This window comes from Nicotiana tomentosiformis, chromosome 3 (assembly GCF_000390325.3).
Source record: "Nicotiana tomentosiformis chromosome 3, ASM39032v3, whole genome shotgun sequence".
Lineage (NCBI taxonomy): Eukaryota > Viridiplantae > Streptophyta > Magnoliopsida > Solanales > Solanaceae > Nicotiana > Nicotiana tomentosiformis.
In genome coordinates this window covers 128496017-128519760 of record NC_090814.1, presented here as the reverse complement: position 1 = coordinate 128519760, position 23744 = coordinate 128496017, and the positions used below count along the sequence as shown (strand labels likewise).

At 39.7% G+C, this 23744-nt stretch overlaps 1 non-coding gene across 1 annotated transcript; it reads left to right on the top strand.

The window, feature by feature from the left end:
* The first annotated feature begins 1359 nt into the window (after positions 1-1359).
* Positions 1360-1466, top strand: LOC117277698 (small nucleolar RNA R71). Its single transcript, XR_004508023.1, has one exon. It is a non-coding gene; the product is annotated as a small nucleolar RNA R71 (small nucleolar RNA).
* Positions 1467-23744: the final 22278 nt, after the last annotated feature.

Here is a 23744-nt window from a genome sequence, read left to right as displayed (position 1 = left end):
TAAAATCTATAGGGAAAATAAACTGAAGAGAAACACTTGTGTCTTTCATTTCACCAAGATCTAACTTTTTAAAGATAGAAAATGGCATCAAATTTATTGAAGCTCTAGAATCACAAAGTGCTTTTTCAAAATATACTCCTCCGAAAGTGCATGAAATTGTAAAATTGTCCGGTCACTAAGTTTTTGTGGTAGCTTATTTTGAAGTATAGCATTACATTTTTCTGTAAGCTTTACCACAAAAAATTCCTCTAATTTTCTTTTACTTGACAAAATTTTCTTTAAAAATTTACATATGAAGGCATTTGTAACAAAGTATCAGTGAAAGGAATATTGATGTGAATTTATTTTAAAATCTCCAAAAGTTTTGCAAATTGGCTGACAAGCTTTTCTCTTTTCATTTTTTGTGGAAAGGAAATTGTCACAGGGAGAGGAGTCAATTTTTCAATATTTTTTCCTTCTTTTTTCTTGACTTCTTTCTCTTCTGATGGTTCAAAGGGTGTTTCAACATTCTTACCCTTGTCTACCTGTTGTCCTGATCGGTCTGCATAGGGTTTATCCTGCTCCTTACTTGACCATAAGGTGATGTCTTTAAGGTGCTCTTTTGGATTTTTTTTTTTTTATGTATTACTTGGTAAGGGACCTTGAATCTTTTCTGACATAAGAGTTGCTAGTTGGCTCAATTGAATTTCTAAATTTTTAAAGGCAGAATTCTGACTCTCCATCTTTTTATCAATGGCCTTAATGTACTTGTACATAAGGTCATCAAGACTTCGATTAGCTTGTTGAGGCCTTTGTTGATATGGGGCTTCTTGTTGGTAAGGTTTAAAATTTAATTACCCTCAGTTTTGATTCTGATATCCGATCGGACATTGTACAGGTTGCTTCTGAAAGTTTTGAGAGTTCTCGACACCATTTGGATTGCTCCACTGAAATCTTAGATGTTTATGTTCCATTGGACTTCCAAAAAGGTAAGATTTGTAGCCGATAATATTGACTTGTTCATCATTTTGATGGATTGCTTGGCATTCATGGTTTAAATGATTTCCTCCACACATGTCACAAACTTCAGACTGGTTTGGTTGTTGTGTATTCACCTGAAAAGATTCAAACTTTTGTTCCAAAGAAATAATCTGTTGTGTTAGTATATTTAAAGCATCTGCCTGATTTACTGTAGCAGCCTTCTTGATAATTACACACTCAGATGACTATTGGATGGCATTCTCAGAAATTTTATTCAACAATTGCAATGCTTCCTCTGTGATTTTTCCCATTAGAGAACCTCCAGCAGCTGCATCTATCACATTTTTGAAAGAGGGTTTTAGCCCGTGATAAAAAATATACAATTGCATATGTTCAGAAATGTCATGGTGTGGACATTTTTTTAACATTGCCTTTAACCTTTCCCAAGCTTGATAAACTGACTCTGTATCAGTCTGCAATAAATTAGATATGTCTTGTCTTAACTTTGTAGTTTTAGCAGCGAAAAAGTATTTATTTAAAAATTTCCGAGTCATTTGGTCCCATGTGGTAATTGATCCTTGAGGAAAACTTCGCAACCAAGTCTTAGCATCTCCTTTAAAGAAAAAGAAAATAGCCTTAACCTGATTGCTTCAGGGGATACTCTATTATACTTAGCAGTTTCAACTAGTTCCAGAAAATCAATTAAATGACTATGTGGAACTTTACTTGAATCTCCAGTAAAGAAACAAGATTGTTGGATCATTGAATCAGGCCGGTCCTTATTTCAAGGTTGTTGGCTGCCACTGGGGGCTTCCTGACACTAGATTCACAGTTGAAGTGGTCTGGTCTAGCATAATCCCTTAGGATTCTGTTTGCTGGCTTTGTCGCCACTTCATCAAATTGATCCTCTATTTGGACTGGCGGTGGCACACCATGTGGGTTGTTATTTTCTACTTTCTGATTCTCCATTCCTTCACAAGCTATTGGTTGAGAAGACCTTTGTCCTTTCCTGCGCGATTGAAGAGATCTTTCAATTTCAGGATCGTAACTTGCCAACTCTTTCGTAGAAGTGCGGGTCATAAACTATTTGTATTTCATTAAGCAAAGAAAATTAGTTCCTAAAGTAATAATAGCAATAAATAATAATAATAATAATAATAATAATAACAATAAAAAAAATTAAATTAAATTAAAAAAAATTACAAAGTTGATAAACAAAATAGGTGTTAAAGCAAAAAGTATTAGTACAATAAATTTATTATTTATACCACACTTGAAATAAAACAGATATATAAAAATGACGCAACAAGTAAACCGTGACAAGAAAATATAATATTATTCAAAGTGATAGTGTTAATACTCATGATAGTATCTAAAGTTGCAACTATAATATATGTATAGTGTGTGAGACTGTGAAAGTATTGATTATAATGCTTCTTTTTTTTTTTTGTTAACAAAATACTGACAATAGTCTAATTGTAGTAGATATACTAAGGGATTTAATAAAAATAGTTGGTAGTAGTTATAATGAGAAAGAAAAATAAAACAGTACTATTACTATAATTATTATTGAGTCGGAAAACGTTATTATTAATATAAAAGTAATAGTTAAGTGCAATTTTAGGAAACACCGATAAAAAAAGAAAAATATTATTATAATAAGTTCTCAAATTAGTAATAAAATATTTAATCAGAAGTAGATATACGCCAATCCCCGGCAACAACACCAAAAATTTGACGAGGCCAATGCGTATAAGATTTTGCTACTCGTACTCTGTCAAATTCTAGTATAGTTTATGATATCATCCCACATAGATTGGAGAATCTAGCTACAAACTTATAATATTCTTACTACTATTTGGGAGAATCAAATTGATGAAGTGTTGTTTGATGAAAATTTAAATTGCTTAAGTTGAAACAAAATAACTTTCGGAAGATTTATATTTAAAAAGAGTTGGGAATCATTGAATTCACTCGATAACGTGATAATAATAAAATCTTAGCTTCTACATGTATTTCTCTTAGGAATAACTGCTTATTGCTAATACAATTATATTTTACTCACTAAGAAATAATTAATTAATAACACTACGCGAGGTTATGTAAATCAATTGATATATGACTCGTGACGATTAAACTAAAATAATTTTCTTGCCCGAATTGTGCTAAAAGATAGCAAAAATCTCTTGCGATTACTTTTTACTAAAAATCAACAATCTTGCCAACTACAACTCCTCCTTAAAGAATTAGAATGGAAGTAAGCAAGATTATAGACTTGGTATGATAGCTTCATAAGAATTATTCTCACTTTATTATTTTACCCAATAGTTATCATATATTAATTTTATTTCGTAAGAATTATAAAATTGACATACAACTAACTTTGGAGAATAAATAGATAAAAGTGATAATAATTAATTAAAACTAGTATTCCAGCACAATATAGAAATATAAGTAGAAAGTTTCAGGTCAAGCATGTAGTAAAATTGAGATTAATATTATAACGATATCGAGCTTCATCAACTATCCCAACAAAAGAGATTACTCCATTATGGAGTATTTAAATCTCGCAAATAAAGAAATTCTTAAAATACTATCAATACTCTTAGAAAATCCAAAAACTACAAGAGGAAAGTGAAATAGATAAAGAAAGAAGCAAAGACCAAAGCTAGAGAAAAAGTTGCTAATTGCCATGTCTCTTCTCCCCTTCAACACAAATATATACTATTTATAGAAATCAAATCCCATAAGGTGTCATGTTGTCTCATGCTTCTTTTGCCATGATGCCTCGTGCTTCTTTTGCCATGATGCCTCGTGCTTATTTTACTATGATGCCTCATGATATCTTTTTATTCCTTTATTTGCTTTATCATACTATTTTTATTTCCTGCAAAATACTATTAAAAAATACATAGAATTGACATATTATATATATATATATATATATATATATATATATATATATATATATATATATATATTATTTAAAAGAATTTATTTTCAAGTATATAATATATGAATATTTTATAGTCATCAGAAGGGCACACTGTGTTTTGACTTACGAATGTTTTGTTGGTATTGCAGTATTCGCCTGGTTGATTGACTGCTGATATTTAAATTTTTTGCTATGCGGTACAAAAGAATTATAGAATTATTCCTCGTGGGATGATCGTGCATGAAAGATGTGCTAGTCATCCGAGTGCTGGAGTTAGGACCAGTCACAGCGATTCATGTGTTCTATGAATTCGAAGACTGGGAGTTCTCAGAAGCATATTGTTTCAGGGTTGCGGCCTGTTTGAAGTGAGTATTTTATTTAAACTCAGTGGAGGCACTAGTTGTGTTAATTATTTGTGATAGCTATGTGCTATGAGTGTGCATATATGTGAGGTTTGAGCCCATGTGCAGGCATCAGGGCAAGTATTCATACTCTGAAGAATGCTTAAGCAATGATATGCCTAGAGTTGACTGATAAGCGTAAGGATATAACGTTTCTCGTATTCGTACCTTTGTTGAGAATTATCTGGTCTATACTTGAGGTTACTAAGAGGCTAATTCCCTGAATAAATTTGGTAGTTACTATTTCTACGTTAACTTACCGATTTGAGTTGTGATAGCACACTTTGCACATGCCTACTCTATGGCGTGTTAATTATACCAGTACATGAGCATAAAAGTCTTATTTCAGTTATCATATACATATATATTTGTTTTATTGCTCCTGTATGATTTGCTTGGACTGGAGGCCTATGACCATGGCAGGCCGATTATGTTATTGGCACATGAGTAGTCCGTGCGGATCCATATACTGATATTATTGGCACGTTAGTTGTCCGTGCGGTTGATGTTAATGTGAGCTATAATAGAGCTGGTTACCGTCATTTTTTATGTGTCTTGGTTCTACTATGTATGATGAGATCATAGCATTGCGGTTGTGGTGGTTCTAGTTGAACTTGCGAAACAATTCTCTTCTTTGAGATATTTTTCATTTTTGGGTGCACGGATTGCACAATTTGTAGCTTGAGTTATATTAGTATGGCGTGTCTATGGAATAGTTGTGTTTGATAATATAAGGTCATTGGACCTAGAATAGATACTATCAAATTTGATCACGGTATATTTCGGAGGATGATATCGAAAGTCGGCTTAGAAAGTGATTATGGTTCTGGTTGGGGCAAGAGAGCTCCATGACTAGTTTATCTGATGAGTGGTTATGAGTTTTTGAGTGTTTCTTTCATTATCGGCAGTGTACAAAGGTTTTGAACGAGGATTTATCTAATATGAGGTTTATCACCGGTATCAGGTTTGTTTTTAAGCAGCTACGGTGATTAGAAAATTATTATGAATATGCGAGTTGTGTGGTATATTGTGTGATTGGGGTTATGGCGATGGCTTGATACATCTTGTTCAGACTCACACAGTGTGTAGATATGAGATTCGGGTCATGAAAAGAATTCTGGATGTTAGAAATTGGGCTCTAAGTTTTTGTGCTAAGGTTAAATTAATGATTTTCAGTTTTGTTGTGTTGCCAGGCCTATATGGAATAGGGTGACGTGGTATCTATCACGACCTAAAATCCAACTAGCTGTGATGGAATGTAGCTCAACCCACTAGGTAAGACAGTTAATAATAAACCAGTTCAAATGATATTTATTAGGAGAAGGAATGAAAATACAACTGAACTGTTATACAAGAATTCCCAAGGATTGGTAGTACAAATCATGGGCTTCTAACTGGTGGATTTCAAGATGCCAATTTTAGGCTAAGCAGGTGGGTTAACTCCTGCGGAGTAATCTACGGAGGTGTGATCCTTATAATGCTGTGTGGAGAGTTTCTCTTTTACCAGCGAGGTATATGTATTGAGATTTAAATTTGAATTTGGTTGAGAAAGTTGACCTGATTGTCACATGGATGTATGCGAGCTTAGTATATGATTTGAGGTACTGCATGGTTTGTGTTATGTGAACTTATGAAGGATTTAGTTGAATCTCCAAACGGTATTATGGCAGTAATAGATTATGCGTATAGTGAGTTATCATGTTTTATTCTATGTCTTTGAGCCAAGTGGGGGAGTTTGCTATCGACGATTTGATTGCACGGTTATGTGTCGTATCAGTTTCAATTTGAGGTGTACTTGTGAACCATTTATGACTTGCATAGGTTGAGATCGAGGATGACTCGAGTAAGGAAATTTCTGGATATGGGATGTAATACACTTTATGGGTATATGGAAATCATGGAATGGTTTGAGTTTGCTATACGTGGCGGATGCAGTGTGCAAGGAGTAAGGGTTCACTCGATTATTTAGAGGTGTGGGTTATTTCTTTGGGTGTTGTTCTTCTAATGGGGCAGAGGTCGTTTGGCACGTTTGGGCGGCGCAATTGAGATTTGGGCAGAATGGATGATTTTCGAGAAATTTCTAATGGATTCAAAGTTTGTGTGTAGCAATCGAGAATTTTCCGTATTTGTACATGGCTAGGATCTAAGATTTACATTGGATGGTGTCAAGACTCGCGGTATTTCTTTGTCTATATGGATTCTATATTTCAGTATCAGGGAGGTAAAGGAAACAATTTTAGGTTCACATAAGGTCTCTTCAGAGTGGGTGTCTCGATTGTAGTACTTTGGGGTGCTAAGAGGGAATACAACAGCTTATGGGCCTTCGGGCGGTGTGATTGTATGCTAGGGTCTCTTGTGGTGAGCTTTGGGTAAGGATTGTGGTGTTCTAACAACAGAAATATCAGCTTGAGTGTAATTCGAAAGGAACTCGGAGAAATGGGATAGCTTGGTAGTAGGTTGGATCAGTACAGTAATAGATATGATCGGTTCTTTGGGTACTTATGATGTAGTGAGGCTTTACAAGAGTTTTGGTGTCAATACTCTTGTGTTTGGCAACCTGCATGGCTTGGTTGAGTTAGAGAGACTCGGTTCTGATGGTTTTGTTATGGGCAAATGGATTTCAAAGTGTTCTCAATAGTTTCTACCACAATTCGAGGTGTATATTTCCTGTTGGCGTGGGGAGCGTGTTGCATGTTGTGATTTTCTCCTAGATGAGATCAAATGGAAGGTTTCTGGCTAATTGAGTATGTATTTCTGCTGGATTAAGAGTTGATTATGAGATTCTCGTACTTTTCATATGATGGCATGATAACAGTGGTGTGTTGTGTGGGATTGAGGTTTACATGTGCAAGGTCACGGTCAGTTTTGAAGGGGAGATCATAAATTCTTAGACGGAATGGACGACTTTCGATGTCTAGATGAATGATATTACTACTTGGTATTGCCTGAGGAGGGCGTACATTTTAGAAGGTGCACTGAGTGTTGACTTACAGATGCTTTATTGGTATTGCGGTACTCGCCTGGTTGACCGAATACTGATATTCAGATTTTGCTATGTGACACGGTAGAATTATCAAAGTATTCCTCGTGGGATAAACGTGTATGAGAGATGTGTTAGACATTCGGGCAGTGGAGTTGGGAGCAGATATGGTGATTCAGGTGTTCTACGAATTTGGAGACTGAGATTTCTCAGAAGCAGATTGTTTCATGGTTGTGGACTGTGAAGTTGTGGCCAAAGCTAGCCGGATGATAGTATGTGTTATGATTCAGTCATTGTAGACTTTCAGAGGGTTATTTATCTATTTGTGGGTGACCAGAGTTGATTTGGGGTCCATTGGTAGGCCCAACGAGGATGTGTATGCTACACTGGGTCGGATTAATTGACCCGTACTGCCATTGTTGAGGGATGTGCCATTCGGTTAGAGTTGAGCTTATTCGTGTTCTGATATGTTCTATGAGTTACCGTTCTATGCCATGAGGGGTTGTGATTTGTTGGTTATATGCACACATGGGGCGGTTCTATTTGGGCCTTATAGCAGAGTTTTACCGAGATGTGTATTTGGATGTGGAATGAGTAATTGCGCATTGGTTATGTTCATTTCGGACTGGGGTATTGTGTTATTTGTTTCCCTGTATGTCACGACCCAAAATCCCACTAGTCGTGATGGCACCTAACCCAACCCGTTAGGTAAGCCAATTTCCAACTATCCAATTCCAATGAAATTAATTAAAAGAAAATATCTAAAACCAATACATCTCCCCAAGAACTGGTAGTATAAATCATGAGCTTCTAAGAATAAAGTATACAAAGCAGAAATGAAATAAATACATAGTCTGTTTGAATAATACATAAACAGAACTTTTATAAATCTAAGGCTACCCTGAACAAGAGGCAGCTACAACAGGAACGCAGGTACATCTTTAGATCCCGCAACCATCGAGCACAGCAACAACAACAGCCAACATCTGCACGCAATATGCAGAAGTGTACTATCAGTACAACCGACCCCATGTCATGAGTAAGTAACAAACTTAGCCTTAGGATGAAAGTACTGACAAGCTTCTACCAAGGTCAGAGTTCAACTTCCATTACCAACAATAGTTCATAACAATATTAAACAAGTAATACCAGAAGTAACTCAAGAATAAATGCTCAGCTAAATCATGATTTCTGAAAATAGTTCTGCCTTTCAAGTACATCAATGAAAAACCCGAATCGTTTACCGAAGTTACCAAAAATATGAATAAGTTTGAAAACAGTAATTTTTCTAAAATCCTTTAAATAATAAATAAAATATCTCATTTTCTTTCCCAGATAACCAGTGTAAAACAAATGCATCACTATGCCCATCTGTCAACATGTGTGAGAAATCATGAATAATGTGATACCGTACAGCATGAGGAAAACACATCTCTATGCACATATGTCATGTGTGCATGTCAATGCAATGTATCTTAGAGATTGCACTCATGTACTCACACTCTCAGAGTACTCAATCTCATTGTCTCGCATTGTCTCTCATTGTGCTCAGCACACTCAATCACTCAGCGCTATTAAATACATGATGCGGCGTGCAGCCCGATCCCTGTTTATAGTCGACATGCAACACGCTCCCCACGCCAACAGGAAATATACACCTCGAATTGTGGTAGAAACCATTGAGAACACTTTGAAATCCATTTGCCCATAACAAAACCATCAGAACCAAGTCTCTCTAACTCAACCAAGCCACGCAGGTTGCCAAACCCAAGAGTATTGACACCAAAACTCTTGTAGAGCCTCACCACATCATAAGTACCCAAAGAACCGATCATATCTATTACTGTACTGATCCAACCTACTACCAAGCTGTCCCATTTCTCCGAGTTCCTTCCGAATTACACTCAAGTTGATATTTCTATTGTTAGAACACCACAATCCTCACCCAAAGCTCACCAAGATATCCTAGCATACAATCACACCGCCCGAAGGCCCATAAGCTATTGTATTCCCTCTTAGCACCCCAAAGTACTACAATCGAGACACCCACTCTGAAGAGACCTTATGTGAACCTAAAATTATTTCCTTTACCTCTCTGATACTAAAATGTAGAATCCATATAGATAAAGAAATACCGCGAGTCTTGACACCATCCAATGTAAATCTCAGATCCTAGCTATGTACAAATCTGGAAAATTCTCGATTGCTACACACAAACCTTGAATCCATTAGAACTTTCTCGGGAATCATCCATTCTGCCCAAATCTAAATTGTGCCGCCCAAATGTGCCAAACGACCTGTGCCCCATTAGAAGAACAACACCCAAAGAAGTAACCTACACCTCTAAATAACCAAGTGAACCCGTACTCCTTGCACACTGCATCCGCCACGTATAGCAAACTCAAACCATTCCATGATTTCCATATACCCATAAAGTGTATTACATATTGTATCCAGAAATTTCCTTACTCGAGTCATCCTCGATCTCAACCTCTGCAATTCATAAATGGTTCACAAGTACACCTCAAACCGAAATCGATACGACACATAACCGTGCAATCAAATCGTCGATAGCTAACTCCCCCACTTGGCTCAAAGACATACAATAAAACATATGATAACTCACTATACACATAATCTATTACTGCCATAATACCGTTTGGAGATTCAACTAAATCCTTCATAAGTTCACATAACACAAACCATGTAGTACCTCAAATCATCTACTAAGCTCGTATACATCCATGTGACGATCAGGTCAACATTCTCAACTGAATTCAAATTCAAATCTCAACACATATACCCCGCTGGTAAAAGAGAAACTCTCCACACAATATTATAAGGATCATACCTCCGTAGATTACACCGCAGGAGTTAACCCACCTGTTTAGCCTCAAATTGTCATCTTGCTATACCCTTTCGCAGAAAGAGCTACTCCCCTATTGTTCGAGGAGCAGGGAGAGGAGCCCACAGCAGAGCCAACTCTAGTGGATTTCACGTCTGCACCGGGATTCCAGGAGGTCATGGGCCGTATGCTGTAGTTCATGGATACTATGACCTAGTCTAATTTATTCCCGGCAGACCTAGCCACATCTCAGGCGGGAGGGGGAGCACAAACCCCTACCGCGCAGGCTTATGGGCACGCAGCTGCAGTATATCAGACCCAGGGAGCAATACCCGTGGGCGCAGCTCAGCCAGTTGCAGCAACTACACCGAAGCCCATACTAGCTATGGCAGGTGATTCGCACAGGCTAATGGACAAGTGAACTAGGCTTCATCCTCTTGCTTTCGGAGGTGAGCAACATGAGGACCCCAGGATTTTATTGATCAGTGCAGGGACATACTGCACAACATGAGGATACTAGAGTCCCACGGGGTAGACTTTACTACTTTTTAGCTGTAGGGCAGGGCCCGTAGGTGGTGGCAGTCACATCTTCTCGGCAGACCAGCAGATTCTCCTCCCATGACTTGGGATCAGTTCACATGCCTCTTCTTGGACAGATACATTCCACCCTCTCAGAGTGAAGAGTTGCCAATTCGAGCTGCTCCAGCAGGGTTAGTTGTCAGTGAGTGACTGTGAGACGAGGTTCTCTGAGTTGTCTCGCCTTGTTCTTATGATACTATCTACCGATGCGGAGAGAGTGCAGAGATTTGTTGCCATATTGCACTCTGGTATTTAGGCCACCATGGAACGAGAGGTGGAGATAGGGATTTCTTACGGGCTAGTTGTAGAGATAGCTCGGAGGATTAAGGATGTCCGTCAGTGGAGCCGTGAGCAGGCTGCGAGGGACAAGAGGTTTCAATATTCAGGAGAGTTTAATGGTGCCCCGGCTTGGGGCAGAAGTCATTTCGTGAGGGGTCAGTCCAGCAGGACCCCTTATCTAGCACCGCCACCTCCTCGGGGTGCTCTAGTGCGACCTTATTTCAGTGTTATCCCATATAGTTCTTACCGCACACCAGTTATTCAGGGCTCCTCCAGTGGGTATTCAGGTCTTCAGGTCAACAGTCCACCATACCGAGGGGTCGTTTCGAGTGCGAGGATCTCAGCCATGTGCGGAGATTCTACCCCAGGGTTCGGGGTAGGCAAGTACAGCAGGGTCAACAATCTATGATTACCACACCAATTGGTCCACCAGTCGTCCGGCTGCCCAGAGGCAGAGGGCAGGTGGGTAGGGGTCATCCTAGAGGTGGAGTCCAGCCAGGTGACGCTCCAGCCAGGTTCTATGCCTTCCCGGCCAGACCAGATGCAGTGGCCTCAGATGCCGTGAATACATGTACTGTTTTTGTCTGCGGTAGAGAGGCCTCAGTATTATTTGATCCAGGGTCTACTTATTCCTATGTTTTATCTATGTTTGCTCATTTCCTGGGTGCTTCTCATGAGTTTTTGGGCACTCATGTTTATGTGTCCACTCCTATGGGCGATGTTGTTGTTGTGGACCGGATCTACCGGTCTTGCATTGTTAATTTATGCGATTACGAGACTAGAGCGGATCTTCTACGTCTTGATATGACTGCATTTGAGATCATCCTGGGCATGGACTACCTAGATTGCCTAGGTTGGAGTGGAAGGGTTCATTTGTCAGCACATCTAATCAGGTTATTTCCTTTTTGAAGGCTTGACACATGGTCAAGAAGGGTTTTTTTGGCTTATCTGGCCTATGTTTGGGACACTACTGCAGAGACTCTGATGATTGGTTCAGTGCCCGTAGTCCAAGAGTTCTCCGATGTATTTCCTTCTGAACTTCCAGGCATGCCACTAGATCATGATATTGAATTATGTATTGACATGGTTCCAGATACCCAGCCTATATCTATCCCACCGTATCACATGGCTCCGAAAGAATTGAAGGATTTAAAAGAGTAGCTTGAGGAATTACTAGCCAAAGGGTTCGTCAGACCGAGTGTGTCGCCTTGGGGTGCACCGGTAATATTTGTGAAGAAGAAAGATGGAACTATGCGAATGTGTATTGATTATCGCCAATTGAACAAAGTTATCATTAAGAACAAGTACCCGTAGTCGCGTATTGATGATCTATTTGACCAGTTGCAGGGTACTAGGGTGTTCTCTAAGATCGACATGAGATCGGGGTACCATCAGTTGAAGATTCGGGATTTGGATGTTCCGAAGACTGCTTTTTGGACTAGATATGGTCATTATGTGTTTCTGGTGATGTCTTTCGGTTTGACTAACACCCCAGCAGTGTTTATGGATTTAATGAACATGGTGTTCAAGCCATATATTGATTCATTTGTCATTGTCTTCATTGATGACATTTTGATCTACTCACGTAATATGGAGGACCACGAGCAGCATTTGAGAGTGGTGCTTCAGACATTGCGGGAACAAAATCTATATGATTAGTTCTCCAAGTGTGAATTTTGGCTAGACTATGTGACATTCTTGGGGCATATTGTGTCAGGCGAGGGTATTAAAGTTGATCCCAAAAAGATCGAGGCAGTTTAGAATTGGCATCGTCCCACTTCAGCGACTAAGATCAGGATTTTCGTGGGGTTAGCATGTTATTATCGTTGGTTCGTGGAGGGATTTTCATCTATTGAAGCACCTTTGACCAAATTGACCCAGAAGGGTGCTCCGTTCCGATGGTTTGATGATTGTGAGGTGAGCTTTTAGAAGCTCAAGGCAACATTGACTTTAGCATCGATATTAGTGTTGCCTTCTGGTGCAGGGATGTATAAAGTGTATTGTGATGCTTCACGTGTTGGCCTGGATTGTGTATTGATGCAGGAGGGGCGAATTATTGCATATGCCTCACGTCAGCTGAAGCCCCACGAGAAGAATTGCCCGATACATGATTTGGAGTTAGCTGCGATTGTACACGCTCTTAAGATTTGGAGGCATTATCTTTATGGGGTGTCTTGTAAGGTTTACACTAATCATCGAAGTTTGCAGCATTTATTCAAGTAGAGGGACCTAAATTTGAGGCAGTGTAGATGGCTTGAGTTACTGAAAGATTATGATATTACTATCCTTTACCATCCGGACAAAGCGACTGTAGTTGCAGATACCCTGAGTAGAAAGGCAGAAAGTATGGGTAGCTTGGCATTTATTTCAGCAGAAGAGAGGCCATTAGCTTTGGACATTCAATCCTTGGCTAACAGACTTGTGAGGCTAGATATTTCATAGCCTAGTCTAGTTTTTGCATGTGTCGTTGCCCTGTATTCACTATTTGAGCAGGTCAAGGCTCGCCAGTTTGATGACCCACACTTGTTGGTTCTTCGGGAAATGATACTATGAGGTAGTGCCAAGGAGGTTACTATCGGTGAAGATGGTGTTCTACTACTCCAGGGTCGTCTATATGTTCCTAATGTAGATGGGTTGAGGGAAAAGATCCTAGAAGAGGCACACAACTCTCGGTACTTTATTCCTCCAGGTACTACGAAGATGTATCGCGACCTGAGGCAGCATTATTGGTGGCGGCGGATGAAGAAAGACATAGTTGAGTATGTAGCTAGGTGCCTAAATTGCCAGCATATTAAGTATGAGCACCAGAGGCCAGGTGGCCTACTTCAGCAAATGACTATACTAGAGTGGAAATGGGAACGCATTACTATGGACTTTGTGGTTGGATTGTCGCAGACCTTGCGGAATTTTGATGTAGTTTGGGTCATTGTCGATAGGTTGACTAAGTCAGCACACTTCATTCCTGTTGTGGCTATGTATACTTCAGATAGGTTGGCCCAGATCTATATTTGGGAGATAGTTCGGTAGCATGGTGTGCCAATTTCCATCATATCAGATAGGGGCCCTATGTTTACTTCACATTTCTGGAGAGCAGTACAGAGTGAATTGGGGACCCGTGTAGAGCACATCACAACCTTTCATCCACAGACTGACGGGCAGTCGGAGCGGACAGTTCAGATCTTGGATGATATGCTCAGGGCATATGTGATTGACTTCGGAGGTCAGTGGGATCGTTTCTTGCCTTTGGCTGAGTTTGCTTATAACAACAGTTACCAATCCAGTATCGAGATGGCTCCATTTGAGGCTTTATATGGTTAGCGATGCCATTCGCCCATTGGATGGTTTGAGCCCGGCGAGGCTAAGTTATATGGTACTGATTTGGTGAAAGATGCCTTGGAAAAGGTGAAGTTGATTCAGGAGCGACTTCGCATAGCGTAGTTCAGACAGAAGAGTTACTCGAATCAAAATGCGCATGATTTATCATTTATGGTGGGTGAGAAAGTTCTCTTAAAGGTTTCACCGATGAAGGGAATCATGAGATTCGGGAAGAAGGGCAAGTTGAGCCCAAGGTTTATAGGCCCATTTGAGGTGTTGAGACGAGTTGAAATGGTTGCTTACGAGCTTGCTTTGCCTCCCAGTCTATCAGGAGTTCATCCGGTTTTCATGTATCTATGCTTCGGAGGTATCATGCCGACCTATCACATGTGTTAGACTTCAGCACAGTTCAACTATATGAGATCTTGGGTTATGAAGAGGAACCAGTTGCCATTGTTGATAGGCAGGTTCGCTAGTTGAGGTCCAAGAAGATTTCTACGGTAAAAGTTCAGTGGAGGGGCCAACCAATCGAGGAAGCGACTTGGGAGGCCGAGGAGGACATGCAGAGCAGTTATCCACACTTATTCAGTACTCCATGTATGATTCTAAACTCGTTCAAGGACGAACGTTTGTTTAAGAAGTGGAGAATGTAATGACCCAACCAATTGTCTTGCTTTCTAGAACCCCGTTCCCCTAAATAAGACTTCCCATATGTGCTTTTACCGTTTTATGACTTAAGGGGATGGTTAGTTCGAGATTTGGAAGCGTTCAGGTTGAAATCGGAACACTTGACTCCTTAGTTTGGCTTTAAAAGGCAAAGTTTGACTTTGGTCAACGTTTTGAGTAAACGACCCCAAAATCGGGATTTGACGGTTCCAATAGGTTTGTATAATAATTTTGGACTTGTGCGTATGTTCGAATCAGGTTTTGGACAACCCAAGAGCGTTTCGGCGCTTAATAGTGAAAGTTAACTATTTGAAGGTTTTAAGGTTCTTTAAATTTGGTTTGGAGTACGTTTTTGAGTAATCGAGGTCCGTTTGGAATTCCGAGCCTAGGAGTAGTTCCGTATGGTGATTTAAGACATGCACACAAAATTTGGTGTCATTCCGAGTAGTTTAAGTATGTTTCGGCGCGTTCGGAGTAAGTTTGAATAATTTGAAATTTCTAAGTTGAATCAATTTGGTTTGAGGTATGATTCTTAGTTTTGATGCTGTTTTATGCGTTCCGAGGATTAGAGCGAGTCCGTTTTATGATTTTAAACTTGTTGGTATGTTCGGGCGGTCTCCCGGGGACCTCGGGGGTTAATCGGACGAGGCTCGGACCAAGTTTGGAACTTTGGAGCAGCAGCTGAAGCGTCCAGCTTCTGCTGCAATTGCACCTGCGCTTGGCCAGCCGCAGGTGCGAGCTCGCAGAAGAAGACCAACATAGGGCAGCCCAGGGACTGCAGAAGCGAGCCAGGGACTGCACCTGCGAAGGTGCAGATGCGAAGGAATCGGCCGCACCTGCGGACGCGCAGAAGCGGTCCTCTGGTCCGCAGGTGCGGAGCCTGGTCAAGCGAGGGAAACTCGCACCTGCGAGGATTTTACGCAGCTGCGGAGCCTCAAGTGTGGCAAACTCTCCGAAGGCAAGTAGGCACAACCTTTATTTAAGTCCGGAGCTGCGCATTTTTAGCCTATGTTTCTTCATGTTTGGGCAATGTTTGAGCTTCTTGAGAGGAGTATTCACCTAGAAACTTGGATGTAAGTTAATTCTACCTATTGTGAGTTAAATACATAGATTATTGGTTGATTATAACATGTAAATTGTGGAAATCAAGGGTTTAGTTGAAAAACCCAGGTGTTGATAAAAATGGGATTTTAACCACGAAAATGGTTATGGAATGGATGACAATTGTATATTTGAGTTCTTGAGGTTATAGGTGACACTTTCCTCCGAAAATATCCGGAATCCGGGCACGTGGGCCGGGGTGAATTTTAGGAATATTACTAATTTGGTTTGGGTAACGAAGCTAATAACTTAATTTTGAATTGTTGAGCATGTATTGATTAAATTATATGACATTTGGCTAGTTTCGAATTTTTCGGCACCAAATTGAGGCTTTAACGCGAAATTGTGACCGGGAAGTGAGCTTTGAGACGAGGTAAGTCTCTTGTCTAACCTTATAAGAGTGAATTTACCCCATAGATGATTTAAATAAATATTTGTTTCTAATTGTGGGGGCTACGTATGTATGAGGTGGCGAGAGTCCGTGCATAGCTACTATCATGCTATTGTCCGGGTAGTTTTAGGAACAAATTCATGAATTAATTGGAATTTTTGCATCTTTACTTGTTAATTTTAAGTGCCTAAATTATATTAGTAATTGTTGGAGAAATTGTGGAAGATCGTTAATGAAATTCATATAATTTGTTTTTTTATAAAACCTCAATAATTCTTAAGTCAAATGCTTATAAAAATATCTCCCTCTTCTTGTGGAGCGGGCGAAACGCCTCGATAGTAGATAGATGTATCTGTGGTTCGTGTCGCCCGACCCTCAGAAGTGCACACATTATTCTGGATCGGGCCGTACGACCTTCGCATAAATCGTGCTTAATAATAAATCACCCGATGCTTTGATATTTATTTTGTTGCAGCTTGTGAAGGTAAATGATCATCTGGAAATTATCAAATTGTGAAAGAATTAATTGTTTCTGCCCGCTAAGGAAAAATCTATTGTTTATCACATAAATTGTGTTTATTTAAATATTTCTATCTTAATATTATTGACCCATAGTGAGTGCCAAAGTCGACCTCTTGTCACTACTTCTTCGAGTTTAGACATGATACTTACTGGGTACACGTTATTTACATACTCATGCTATGGTTGCTGCACATTTTGTGCAGGATCTGAGACATGTACATCAGGTGGTCCTACCGGCGCGCACTCCAGATACCCCGAGGTCTAGTGGTGACCTGCTTTCTGAGTCGTTCTGCAACCCTAGAGTCTCTCTCTCTCTCTCTTTTGTATTATGTTTTTGTCTATTTCATATTCAGACAGTGGTTAGAAGTTTGTATAATATACTAGATGCTCATATACTTATTACACCAGGACTTGGTACACTCACTAGTAGAATTGTGGTTTTGAATTGTTTTCTTGGTTTTATTTATTGAGACCCTTTTATTTTTTTCTTGAATCTTGCAAATAAGGAAAATTCAATTACTCAGAAATTTATTAAAAGAGGAAATATGTATTTAGTTCACTAGTTGGCTTGCCTAGCGGTGATGTTGAGAGCTATCATGGACTATAGGTGAAATTGGGTAGTGACATTCGGGTTGAGTATCTGGTGGTCCGGGAGCATTTCGACGCTTATTATGGAAAGTTGGCAATTCGGAGGTTTTAAAATTTTCTAAGTTTGGTTTGAAGTGGACTTTGGTGTTATCGATGTCCATTTAGGGTTTTGAGCGTTGGAATAGGTTCGTATCATGATTTATGACTTGTACGTAAAGTTTGGCGTCATTCCGGAATGTTTAAGTATAATTCGGACGCGTTCGTCGAATATTGAATGTTTGAAAGTTAAAAGGAGGATTTGATCATCGATTCATGATTTTGATATTGTTTGGTGTGATTTGAGGCCTCAAGTAGGTTCGTGTTATATTTTGGGACTGGTTTGTGTAATTTGACAGAGTCCCGGGGGGCTCGGGTGTGTTTCATATGTGTTTGGGTTGTATCGCGCACTTATTTGATGTTTCAACGTCGTTTCTTTGGACATAAAGGGTACCATATTGATAAAATTACCTTTTATTTGTGATTGGATTGAACCATTAGATCTGTATCGTAATTACGGAACCTTAGCAACAAGAATCATCAAATTTTGAGGTCGTATGAGAGAGTTATGCCCATTTCCGTGTCCAGAAAGATTGTTTGTTTCTGGTACGAACTTTCTTCTTCGCGAACGTAAAGGTGTCCCGCGAAGGCAAAGAACAAAAATCGACTGGATAGTGTTTTAAATGGGCAGACCCAACATTTTAGTATTTTGAGCATATCTTGAGTTTTAGAGCTCCGTTTGAGGTGATTTTTGCGGTGTTGTTCTCGTATCAACAAGGGATAAATATATATACTCTATTTATATGTTTTTCAATAATTATTTTCATTAGTTATTATTTTTATCCATGTTTGGATTGTAAAAGTTGGGGTTTTGAGCCCCAAAGTTATGAGATGGTAAATCCTTGATTTGAGGGTCCATTCATGGGCGAAATTGGATGATTTTTGGAATATGAACTATATAAGTTATGGGTAATAATTATTTTTGATAATTATTGAAATTCGGGTACGTGAGCCCGAGGGTTGACTTTATTGACTTTTCGAGCGGAGTTGGGAATCATTATAAATTATTAAATTGTAAGCATTGGAGTATATTTTCATTTATTTGCATGTTGTTTGAATAGTTTTGGAACGCTTGGCTTTGAGTTGAGGTGTTAGAGAGGTATTGGCGCCAGTTAAGGGAACTTCGAAGCGAGGTATGCCTCCTGTCTAACTTTGTGAGGGGGAAACTATTTCTTATGTGATGTAATTGTTATGTGCTATTAGTTGTGAGTGCTACGTAAGCACGAGGTGACGAGAATCCATACGTAGCTAAAGCATCTTTATGTCCGGTAGACTTAGGACTTTACCATATAATATTTGAAATTGACTTTACCATATAATATTTGAAATTATTCTGCTAGCTTAATTAATTGAAATTATAATTGAACTTGATTTAGAAATATATACACTTATATTAGACCGAGCCTTATTACCTTAAGTTGTTGGCATGTTATTTGAAAAATGGGAAAGGTTATACTCATCTTGTGTTCATATACTGTATCGTAAGCTCGTGTCTCGTAATTCAATAATTCCTTTCCTTTCTTGTGGAGCGGGCCGAATGCCTCGGCAGGATTATGTACCACACTCTCATGGGAGCGGGCTGTTCGCCTCGACAGTATAATAGATGCATCTATAGTTCGTGCCACTCTACCCTCGGCGGTGTACACATAATGATGGGTGGGGCTGATCGCCTCGGTGGTATCATACTCTTTCTGAGATCTGGCCATACGACCTTGGCATAATCGTGCATTATATCACTAGCAGTCCAAATTTTTACGAGATTTTCCTTTCACTGATGCCTTGCATTTTATATGGGAATTCTTATCCGTTTGTTATTGGCACTTGATATTTTCGAGCTATCGAGATAGAATACGAGATTGAGAAATTGATATTGTTAAAAGAAATTGAGGAAGATTGTTTTAGTTATAGATTTACCTCATTACTATTATTGTACTCTTATCTTTTTATGATTTATCATATAGATTTATTGGACCACTAGTAAGTGTCGATGTCGACCCATCATCACTACTTCTCCGGGGTTAGGGCAGATACTTACTGAGCACGCATTGATTTATGTACTCATGTTGCACTTTTGCACTAAATGTGCAGGATCTGGTAGGTTCATTTGATGATCATCTTGGAGCGTAGGCGCATCTGTTGAGGAGACTTCATGTGAGCTGCATTCCAGGCTACGCATCGCAGTCCACAAAAGCTCCATTGTACTATTTATTTTATCTTGTCTTATTTACATTCTAGACTGATGTATTATTGTACTTCGTAGTAAATGCTCAACACTTGTGACACCGGGTTTTAGGGGTACCTACTGGGTGTTCATTATTGTAGTTCGCGTAATTATTATCATTTCACATTGTAATTTATACCTTATACGAAAATTGGAAAAATAAAATCACGGGTTTTCTATGAGTACTAGATTTTACACTACTTATTAAATGGGATTTAATGATTTCAAAAGTGATAAAATCAGTAACTAAGTTGATTATTCACCATTGGCGATGGTGTTAGGCGCCATCACAGCCTATAGTGAATTTTGGGTCATGACTGCTTAGTATCAGAGCTTTAGGTTCACTTGGATCTCACGACTCATGAGCAAGTCTAGTAGAGTCTTGCGGATCGGCACAAAGACGTCAGTACTTATCTTCGAGAGGCTACATGGCTGTTAGGATCACTCCCCTTCTTGATTCCTCTTCGTGCTGTTTGATTCCATGGGAGCTTATGCCTTCATTTCCTTCCCACTAAATCTTATGCAACGTGGAGAACTTGTTATTAATTGGACATTGAGGAGTTGTAGTGGTACTGCAGACGTGGTGCAGGATGTTTCTCCCTGCGTATTCGGGCAGGCTATTATCGTCGCCTTGTGGAAGGCGTTCTGTTGTTTTAGCCCAGTATCTGTATTTCCTATAGTTTCGAGGCTATGCACAGATTATTATGATGTTCATATGTTGTTATCGCACAGTGTTGGTGTAATGGTAGGGTGCTTGTTTATATGTCGAGGCAGTGAATGACTCAAAAGGAGGATTTCTCTGTGTATGGTTTAGAGGTTTGGCATTTAATTCCAGCAGAGGAAAGGCAATCGGACTATGGATGTTCAAGCTTTGGTTGATGGAGTAACGAGAGTTGATATTTTCGAGCGTGGTGTAATTCTCATTTGTATGTGGTGAGTCCTCCTAGTTTGAATGCATTAAGGTTTGCCGGTGTTATGGTCTTCTTTGATTTGCCTTCGGGGCAGGGTGTTGTGAAATGGTGTCTGAGAAGTGGTTGTCATAGATGGCAGTGTGTAGCGATTTCTTAATCGAGTTGGTGTTTCTAATGCTAATGGCTCGAGAAGTATGATATTCGAGAAGGTTGAGAGTTGGTAAAAATTTATTAGTTCAGGTGCTACAGGTATGGATTTTATTTGAGGCAACATTTGGGCAGCAAAGGATGAGGAAGGATATGGTGGGAGGTGGCTCGCGGTGGTTGAATTAGTAGCAGGTCAAGTATGAAAAGCAGAGGTCGAGAATTTTCTTAAAAGAGATGGTTTAACCGAAGTGAGAGTGGTAGAGTAGCATATGAATTATGTGGTAGGATAACCACATGACTTGAGAAAAGTTTAGAGCGATTTGGGAATCGTGGTGGGAAGCGACTAGGTCTACGAATTTTATTTGAGATGGAAGCTACTGCACTGAGGAAGATTGAGTATGGAAAAGAGGAGTTTGCTTGAAATAAATAGGGGTGTGAAAACCTGATTACCGTTTTTGGATGCAACGTGACTTCGAGTTTAGAACGTATTGTCGGACTTTCAGTTGATGTCAATGGGGAAGGAACAGACTTGTACAACTGGTAGATGAGCATGGGCTCAGGAGGGTTTACTGAATGCATAGTAGTTGTACCCAGTGCAACGTCGTTGGAAGATGTCGGCATGGAATTCCACAGGTGGGTTATCTCCTGTGAGCAGGTTAGTGGTTGCGTGATGTTGATGAAGCTTCTATGAAGAATTCTACTTACTACCCGGTAAGAGGTCGAATATGTGATTGTGGCTGATGATTCGGAATGTTCATGAAACATTTAACAAAAAGATTTCGAGAAATTTGGGAGGTTAAAGGTGAAATATCATGGTAATTGTGAAGGAGGAATCTTTGTGGGTTCTAGGTTTATGTAATTGTAGCTTAAAGCTAAGTGGGGGAGACCCATCGTCTACGATTAAATTGCGTGGTTGTCTGGTGGTGCGTTTTCTAGTTATCGGTGCATTGGTGGGTTATTATGACTAAGAAAATAAAACATCTGGGGTAATTCGAGCGGAGAACTTGATGAATGTGTGTTATACTTCGCCTTATCGATTTGTGTGCAGTTTTAGGAAGACTCAGAGTTTATGCTTCTTCTTGTGGATGGTATGTAAAAGGAAACGAATTCAGCCGGTTGCTTCTTTGAGAGGGTCTTCATGTGCTAGCAGAGTGTTGGAGTTTGGTTATACCCGGGACCAGGACAGAGTGGGTGACTCTCAATAATGCTTCTAATGGGTTCAAGGATATAAGCACGGTGTCTAAAGATTTTGGGTCCGTTGTGTGGTTAATGATCGAGTTCTTGCAGTGGGTATTAGGACAATGTGATCTCGTGATTTGGGTCACTCGGGATCAGTGTTGATCGAGTTTTTTTATGTTTTTAATGGAGCTATTATTATTTCTAAGGCAGGTCAAGAGTAAATCAGAGGAAGTTAGGTTGGTTGGTAATGGTTTGAATTAACGTGATTGAGGCAATGATCAGTTCCTTCGGCGTGTTAATGTTATACAGATGATTTGTTGTGGTACGTGCGGGCTTGACAACAGCCATAATTTGATTGATTTGGAGGTATTTGATTATAATAGCCTGTTATGTATAGATAGATCCTGGAAGAGTTATGGTGGTTTAGACCACAACTTGAGGTTTTTATTTTCTTCGATTATGGGAATTCGGTTGCGTGTTGCCATCGTTCCTCTTAAATGTGTTGAGTGAAAGGGTTCTAAACGATGAAGTGGTTATTTTATTGGTGGTTCAGGAGTTATAATGAAAGTTTTGTACTCTTGCATAACGGCATGATAGGTGCAGTGAGCGGCATGGAAATTAGAAGTTGAGGATCAAGGTTGCGATTTGGTGTTGATGAGAATGTCACGAGCTCGGGGGAGGATTCCAGGTGTTCAGAATATATTGGCACTATTTTCGGGCATCCTGAGGATGGTGTGTTTCGTGTATTAGTGTTGGGTATTGAAATGCGGATGCTTGGCCAGTATTATATAAATAGCATAGTCGATGGCCATTAATTTTCAGATTTTACTAACTGGTGTGGAAGGTTGTGGGAGTATATCCCACGGGAAGATCGTATAAGTGTGATGTGTTAGTCATTCGATTGTTAGAGATTTAAAACAGGTATGGAGATTTTGGTATTGGCACCAATGGGAGAGGCTATGACTGAGAAGCGCTCTATTCCTCTAGTTGTGGACGGTGAGAGTTTGTTCCAGATTTGACGGTTGTTCTTATGTGTCATGAATAGGGTCATTGTGGATCCTTGAAAGGTTAGTGGCCCAGTAAGGAATGATCAAAATTGGCTTGAGGTCCGCTAGCAGATTTAATGTGGATGTGTGCTTTACATCAGATCAGGTCATATGTGTTCATTCAGTATAGCACTGCTTATGGAGGAGTTTTCGGGTGTTGGGTGTTATTCCCGTCGTCAGCTATTCTCTGTAATACTCTATTACGCTATGTGTGTTGTGAGACGACCTGATTATTCACATGTGTGTTGTGGTCCTATGTAGCTTATCATTATTGCACCTTAGTTGAGCTCGAGTTTTGTAGCGCATGGCACTATCCATCTCCACAGGGTTGTATTTTTGCACTTGGTGTGCTTGTGCTCGATATTCGGTAAGTTTGTAGGTATAATCATTATGGCTTGGTGGTTATTTCCTTATTTATTATTGTGTGTGGATCTGGTGGTACGCCGCCATGGGTATGTTGCTTGGATTGGGTTGCATGCCACAACGGTGTCATGTTTGGATCGGGTTGCATGCCGCAACGGTATCATGTGTGGATCGGGTTGCACGCCGCAACAGTGAGGTGTTGAGTACAGTTCCCTATAC